General features: G+C 37.0%; 1 pseudogene; it reads right to left on the bottom strand.

Annotated features, from left to right (window-relative positions):
• Positions 1-5,830: 5,830 nt before the first annotated feature.
• Positions 5,831-6,379, bottom strand: LOC122098369 (annotated as a pseudogene).
• Between the last annotated feature and the right edge of the window lie 707 nt (positions 6,380-7,086).

Below are 7,086 nucleotides of genomic sequence, written 5' to 3'. Positions count from 1 at the left end.
GTTATTAACAAACCTGGACTTAATACATTCTGAAATGAAAGAATGTTGGGTTACTGGATTTTTTTTTAAATGCTAGTTCTCAAATAGCTGTAAGATGGCTCCATCATGTGGTTGAAATCTATATTTTGTTCACAGAAACCAACACAGCAACAATATAGTTACTTTATCAGTTAATTTATTCCATGATTCATTACATGAATATTTACTGTGTCCAGTTATACTTTGCCTTGGAAACACTGTGAACAAAATATAGACAGGCCTGGCTGTGTTCTGACATTCACAGTTCACCCTTTTCAGGGATAATGGCCTCTATCAAACATGAAAGTTAATACCGAAGCATGTCTTTTCAATATTTTTTAATGGATGAAATGAAAAAGATAAAGAAGACTTAAGTTCTGATTTTGTCATTAATTTATAAAAATTACTGGTTCCTTCTATAGATTTCAGCATCCTATTTTATGTCTTTATTATTAAAAATATTTTAAACTTAATGTTGAAATGCTTTTTTCTCTGCCACAGCATCCATCAGAGCTTGTTTAAAATCTATTTCCTATCCTGTTTCCTTTATACCATCCTTTGGAAACCTTGTTTGACATGAATGTATTAGAACAAGGATAGAAAACTGAACTTTTGCAATATTTACACAGTCTTGCATTTGGCTCCTGAAAACAAACGTCTTAAAAAAAGTATATTCTTTTCAATTTTTAACAAACCAGAGGATACGATGATTCACGACCTTTGGGTTTTGGCCTCTTAGAGATTGTTTCAGAGAAAGAGCTCCCAATTCTGATACTATTAAAGAAACAATAAATATTTTTTCACAAGAAAAGTAAAGCACATACATTAACATGGGCCAAAGTTTGCTTACAAGGGTACAGATAGGAGAGTAGGGGTACAGACTTCCAGGATGTGATCCATAGCCTGTATGTGTCTAACATCCTGGACATATTGCACCTGTGTATGCCAGATTAGATAATGGCTCTTGGCTCTTCCAACTCTTAATAAGCGCTAGCCTGAAGGTCCATAATGAATGAATAAAAATGAATCCGAGCTGGGCAACAATCACTGGGGTCTTTAATCCTAACTACTCATGAGATTGAGATTGGAGGATTCTGATTTGAAGCCAGCCAACATAGAAAAGTCTAGGAGGCTCCTCATTCCAATTAACCAGCAAAATGCTGGAGGTAAAGCTGTGGATAAAATGATAGAGGGCTAGCCCAGAGTGAAAAAGCTAAGGGAGAGCCCAAGGTCCTGAGTTCAAGCTTCTTCACACACACACACACACACACACACACACACACACACACACACACACACCTTTCCCCCACACATTTAATAAATATTGCATCTCATCAGGGCTTCAGCTTCCTGAAACTTTCCCTTACCTTTATTCAGGGTAAAAATGCTGTCAGACTTGGCTAACCACATGGCATAAAGGCCAGACTGGGGCATTGTGGAGAGAGCAGCATGAAGTTGGCTTTACTGAATATGACCTTATGGGTTTATTGTAAAAATGATCTTGGTTAATGTATTTTTTTTTGGGGGGGGGGGGGGTCCGGTCGTGGGGCCTGAACTCTGGGCCTGGGCGCTGTCCCTCAGCTCTTCAGCTCAAGGCTAGCGCTCTACCACTTGAGCCACAGCGCCACTTCCGGCTTTTTTCTTTTTGCTTATGTGGTGCTGAGGAATCGAACCCAGGGCCTCATGCATGCAAGGCAACTGCTCTACCACTGAGCCACCTTCTCAGCCCTTGGTTAATGTATGAAATGAGATATTATATGAAACGTTAAGCCACTTACACAGGTGAGCCCTAGTTGTCCTTAAACATGTAATCATGGCCAGCTTATTTTCCTACCATTTTCCACTCAAACTCACCATCCACCTGGTTTCCATCTATTTTTAAAGTACAAATATTTAGGGCCTTTTCTTCATGATAAGCCTTGTAATGGATTTTCCATGAACAAAAATGGGACACAAGTTCTCTTTAATGGAATCTTTGGCTGTATTTCTAGTTTTGTTGCTTGCTGTTCATCTCCTAACACTCACCTTCAATTCTGATACAGTTCTTAAAAGTTCAACCTCTCTCTCTTTTTTTATTTCCAGTCATGTGTTTCTCACTTGGGCCATCTTTTCCCCTAAATTTACCTGTGAAAACCTTTATTGTATGTGTCTTCCACCCCCCATTATTTCTAAATAACAAGATACAAAAATTGTCTTTATTTTAATTTTAAGAATTATAGTAGCTATCATTAATTAACTTATCCCTGTCAAGATCAATTCTGTGTAACTCTTTTAGATGCCATTATCTCCTTCGGCAGAAAGAAAGACTTAGGCACATTTAACTGAAATTCAATGTCACAAGCATGAAGTTTTATGACAGAAGTTAGAGCTGCTCCAACTGAAGCAGAATACCACAGGAGCTGAGATGTCGACTCTGGCATAAGACAGCCCAGTTCTAATTCTAACTCTATAATTTACTATTTGTCAGATTCTGGGTATGCATTTTCTTAAATTTTCTCTGAAAATCAAATTTCTTTATAAGTTGGTTACAATAACAGTTCTCACCTACAAGATTGCTATCACAATCTGATATGACTATTTGCAACAAAATATTGAACATTTCTAGTATAATGTTTCCAGTGATGTCCGTGTACACACTATGGTAGAAAGCCCTTTTTTTTTTATCATGCTGTACAATTATTCAGAACACCATTATCTATGAATGGAGGGATTTGGACTATTTTCTGGGTGAGAACAAGTACCTTCTGCCTTCTAAAAGAAAGTGGCTGAATTCAAGCAAAGTGAGTTAGAGGAGACAAGAATCAAGCTGACTTGTTACCTGATTTCTTCAGGTAATTCTCCTGCTTGTAATATGTCTAATTGAACACTGCTATATGTTGTTTTTTGTCTGTTTGTTTTTTAAGGTACAGTTTCATGACAAGACTAAATTGATTTTCAAAGGTTATTAAAAAATCTGTCGAACAAAAGGGTTTCCATGCTGTCTGCAGAAATGGTACACTGTGAAATAAATACCTTTGGTTATTTATACTGCAAATGTCTGCAACATTGCAGGAAAGGAAGGTGGAGGTTTTAAGTCTTAGCATATAAATATGGAGACCAAGTCTCACCGTGTCTTTTTTTTCCTCTTGACTTTTTTTTTCAAACTGTCAGGTCTTCCCTGATTCTGTAACATTTTCAGGGATTCTGATCTTAGGGAAAGACAGGGTGATCCCCAGGAAGAACTCGGTAAAAGCAACACCCTTTCAATCAGCTTTCCATTCCCCTTGGCTTCCACTTTCCTTTCTACAATGTCAAATACCTTCCCCTAGTAAACAGTGATAGTGTTACTACTCATCTACTAGTCTACAACTATTCAGCCTGGCTTTTAAGGCATTTTGTGGTTAGACTCCTGTTTTTCCATGTTCTATTTCTCCCATTTCCTACTCTGTACTTATTACAACTTGCAGGAGGTGAGGGGAGAAATGGAAGGAGAGGAGTGGAGTAGGAAGTGGGAGAAAGAGTGGGTAATAACAATGACAAGAAATGTACTTATTACCTTTCTTTTTCTTTCTTTTATAAAGCTTTATTTTTCTGTTATGAGGGTTTTTGTTCTCTAAAGTCCTCCAGCTGACAGTTGACTTAATTGTTACAATGACTATATTTTAGTGAGCATATCTTTACTTCATAGCTCTACAGAAAACATTATTCCCTTTTCTCTCCCACTTTTATGGATAGGAATTTGAGATTTTATATAACAAATTCAAATTACATTAGCTATATTCAAGCACTTTTGGTATCATATTCAAACACTTAGAAGGCACAGTTAACTCTTGAGGATTATAAAACATACATATTCATAAATTCTTATGAGGAATAGGAAAAAACATAATATTGCAGTATCACATTTATTAATTGTTTTCAAATATATTTGATTTTACAGATATGGCCCCTGAGTAATTTTGGATTTCTACGTGACAGCCCAAATACTGAAAGATTTTCTGATGATTAGCAAACACTTGTTCTTTTTGACTTAATTATTGTCTCCTGTTCAAGTGAATTTATACTGCAGCTGGAACCAGGAACTTGGCAATAAACTATCTGCAATTCAGTTTTAATTATTTTACTTGCTAAATTCAAAGGATAGCAACACATTATTCAAGTTATACTAGCTAATATTTGGATACAAATGTAACCCAAGCACCAGGCAGTATTGAACACCTGTAATCCTAGCACTGGGAGGTTGAGGCAGGAAAAATCTTGAATTTAAGGCCAGCCTCAGCTACACAGTGAGACCTTACCTCAAAAAAAAAGTAAAAGAAACTAATCCCAAATAAATATTCCATCTATATTTTATTATTATAAATACAAATAATGGAAGGGGGAAGAAGATGATTACCTCATATTTTAAATTTTGGAATAGATGCAATGAAAATAATCTCTTGTCCCTAAAGTTATATTAAAATGTTTCAGTGATCACATAAAGGATCCTCAAAGTTCTTTAAATGAACTCTTGATTTATACTGTTCATAGAATGCTGAGTACGTATAAAATAATTCTTTAAGGGTATAGCATCCACAAAATGTTGCAGTCAATGATTCATTGAAAAAAGTCCAATTCATTATATCAGTGATGAGTTGTTCATTCATACATAGACAATTGATTCTGTATCTTAAAGCTCTGACACAAAAGAGAGAGATGCCCAATGGCAAATAATTATTTTAAAGTTTCCATTTCCTAAATTATATATGAAGGTGATAATGGCTGTGCTCCCAAGCTTCTGATTCCAAAGTTTACCTATCTTTCTACAGATGCCAACCTACCTGCTTCACTTTTAATTTCTTTTTTTTTTTTAATTTAATTTTATTTTATTTGAGAACATACTGTACAGAGGGGTTACAATTACATGGTCAGGATAATGCATACATTTCTTACCAAGCATTGCAGCCTCCTCCTTTGTTTACCCTTCACCTCCCTTCCCAGCCTCCCCCCTCCCCCCCACCCAATCATAACCCCCCTCCCCCCCCTCCGACATTGTAAAGCTGGTTTTGACATGACATTTTGTACTTCTCATTGTTGCAACAGGTCCACCTGAATCCTTAAACGACTTGTTTGTCCCCGTCTCCTCCACATGTTATACTGACATCAAATATAGTGAAAGCAGGGGTTACAGTGTGGGGGAGGGACATACAAAGCAACCAAGAAATAATCTTATAAATGCGTTAGAAACACATGCATGAAAGAAACAAAAACATTAAAATACATATTTGAGGGTTCGTTTTCCTAACATCACATTCTCTGACTTTTTCCGCTTGACTCATACCTATACTAGATATTGCAAATAAGGGAAACTATGGGACCTATGTTTCTTTGGGCCTGGCTTACTTCACTTAATATAATTTTTTCCAAGCCTTTCCATTTCCTAACAAATGGGGCAATGTCATTCTTTCTGATGGAGGCTTCACTTTTAATTTCACATATATCCATATGTAGCCTTTTATAGGGGACAACTAGACTCTCATGTTGATTACCAAGATTCTAATTTAATTCTGATGACCTTAGAAAGGGATAGGTCTACAGCAGCATAACTTTGGCAGCTAAAAACCATCATCGCTTAGATCTGAAAAAGTAACTACAAAGAAGCACTTTGCCAATTGCAGAGACATGTTTATGTTAAGAAAAATAATTATTTTCTTTAACAAGAAATAAAAGTCACCATCTGGGGACTGCTCTGAATATAATTTATAATCCAAGTCCTTTTTATGGGAACAAGTAAATATAAATTATAAGTACATATAAACAATTTTGTATTAGTCTGAGGTGGCCTTTGCTTGATGGTCTTGTATTTTCTTTGTTGACCAAACATTTCCTTGGAGTTTGAGTGGCTTCTTCTTATCATGTCTGAATATTCTGCTAAAGGGTTCCAAGCAGTGAACAAGTTTAGCTGTAATTAAGGAGTTCTATAATTAGTGAACATGTATCACAAGAAATCAGGTTAACATCTTCTGCTTCATCTTTGGAGATGGTATATTTTCCACCACACTGGCAGTTCAGTGAAAAGGAATGATCATTTTCATTCCAAGACATTTCTTCAAGACATACTTTAGCATCTACTGGTCCCATATTTCGTAGCTCATCATCATGCCGCTGCAGGTCATACTCTTTTTGTCTCTTCATTCCCTAGAATTTTCCATGCCTGATCAATTTTGATGAACTTCTGTATATATTCCTCCACCATTCGTGCTGGCACATCTGTACTTTGTTTATCTGGATGATACATTAATACAAGTTTTTGATATTTTTGTTTTAGGTCAGCCACATCTGCAGATGGGTCTGCTCCCAAAATTCTGTACCAATCCTTTTACGGTGTCTGCTTAAACGCCATCATTACTTGAACAAGAAATGATCTTTCCAGATCAGCAGCCCAGTCATATGCGGGTACCTTTCCCAGGTTTCACACATGATTGGCCTTATTACCTTTCTTTTTTTTTTTTTTTTTTTTTGGGGGGGGTCCGGTCGTGGGGCCTGAACTCTGGGCCTGGGCGCTGTCCCTCAGCTCTTCAGCTCAAGGCTAGTGCCCTACCACTTGAGCCACAGCGCCACTTCCGGCTTTTTTCTTTTTGCTTATGTGGTGCTGAGGAATCGAACCCAGGGCCTCAGGCATGCAAGGCAAGCGCTCTACCACTGAGCCACCTTCCCAGCCCCTTATTACCTTTCTTATGTAACTGTAACTCCTCTGTACAGCACCTTTACAACAAAACAATTTAGAAAATAATGAAAGTATTACATTCCAGACACTCTTCCCTGAGCAAGTGTCATTTCTCTACCTCCCCAACCCTATGTTCAGGCTATGTCTTTTACTTGAAGTATATGTGTTACCATCTTCTAGTTTTTCCTATTCTTGCTGGAGCAATGTTAGTAATAAAACTTTATCGTATCTAGGCATCAAGTTGAATTATGTCAAATCACTGTATTAGAAATTAACAATGCAAGCTGGGAGCAGGTGTCTCAAAGCCTGACATCCTAACTATTCAAGAGGCTGAGATCTGAGGATAATGGTTTGAAGCCAGTCCAGGCAAAGTCTATGAGACT

The sequence above is a fragment of the Dipodomys spectabilis genome, unplaced genomic scaffold, assembly GCF_019054845.1.
Source record: "Dipodomys spectabilis isolate Male_0828 unplaced genomic scaffold, ASM1905484v1 ptg000017l, whole genome shotgun sequence".
Lineage (NCBI taxonomy): Eukaryota > Metazoa > Chordata > Mammalia > Rodentia > Heteromyidae > Dipodomys > Dipodomys spectabilis.
This window is presented reverse-complemented; position numbering and strand designations above follow the sequence as displayed.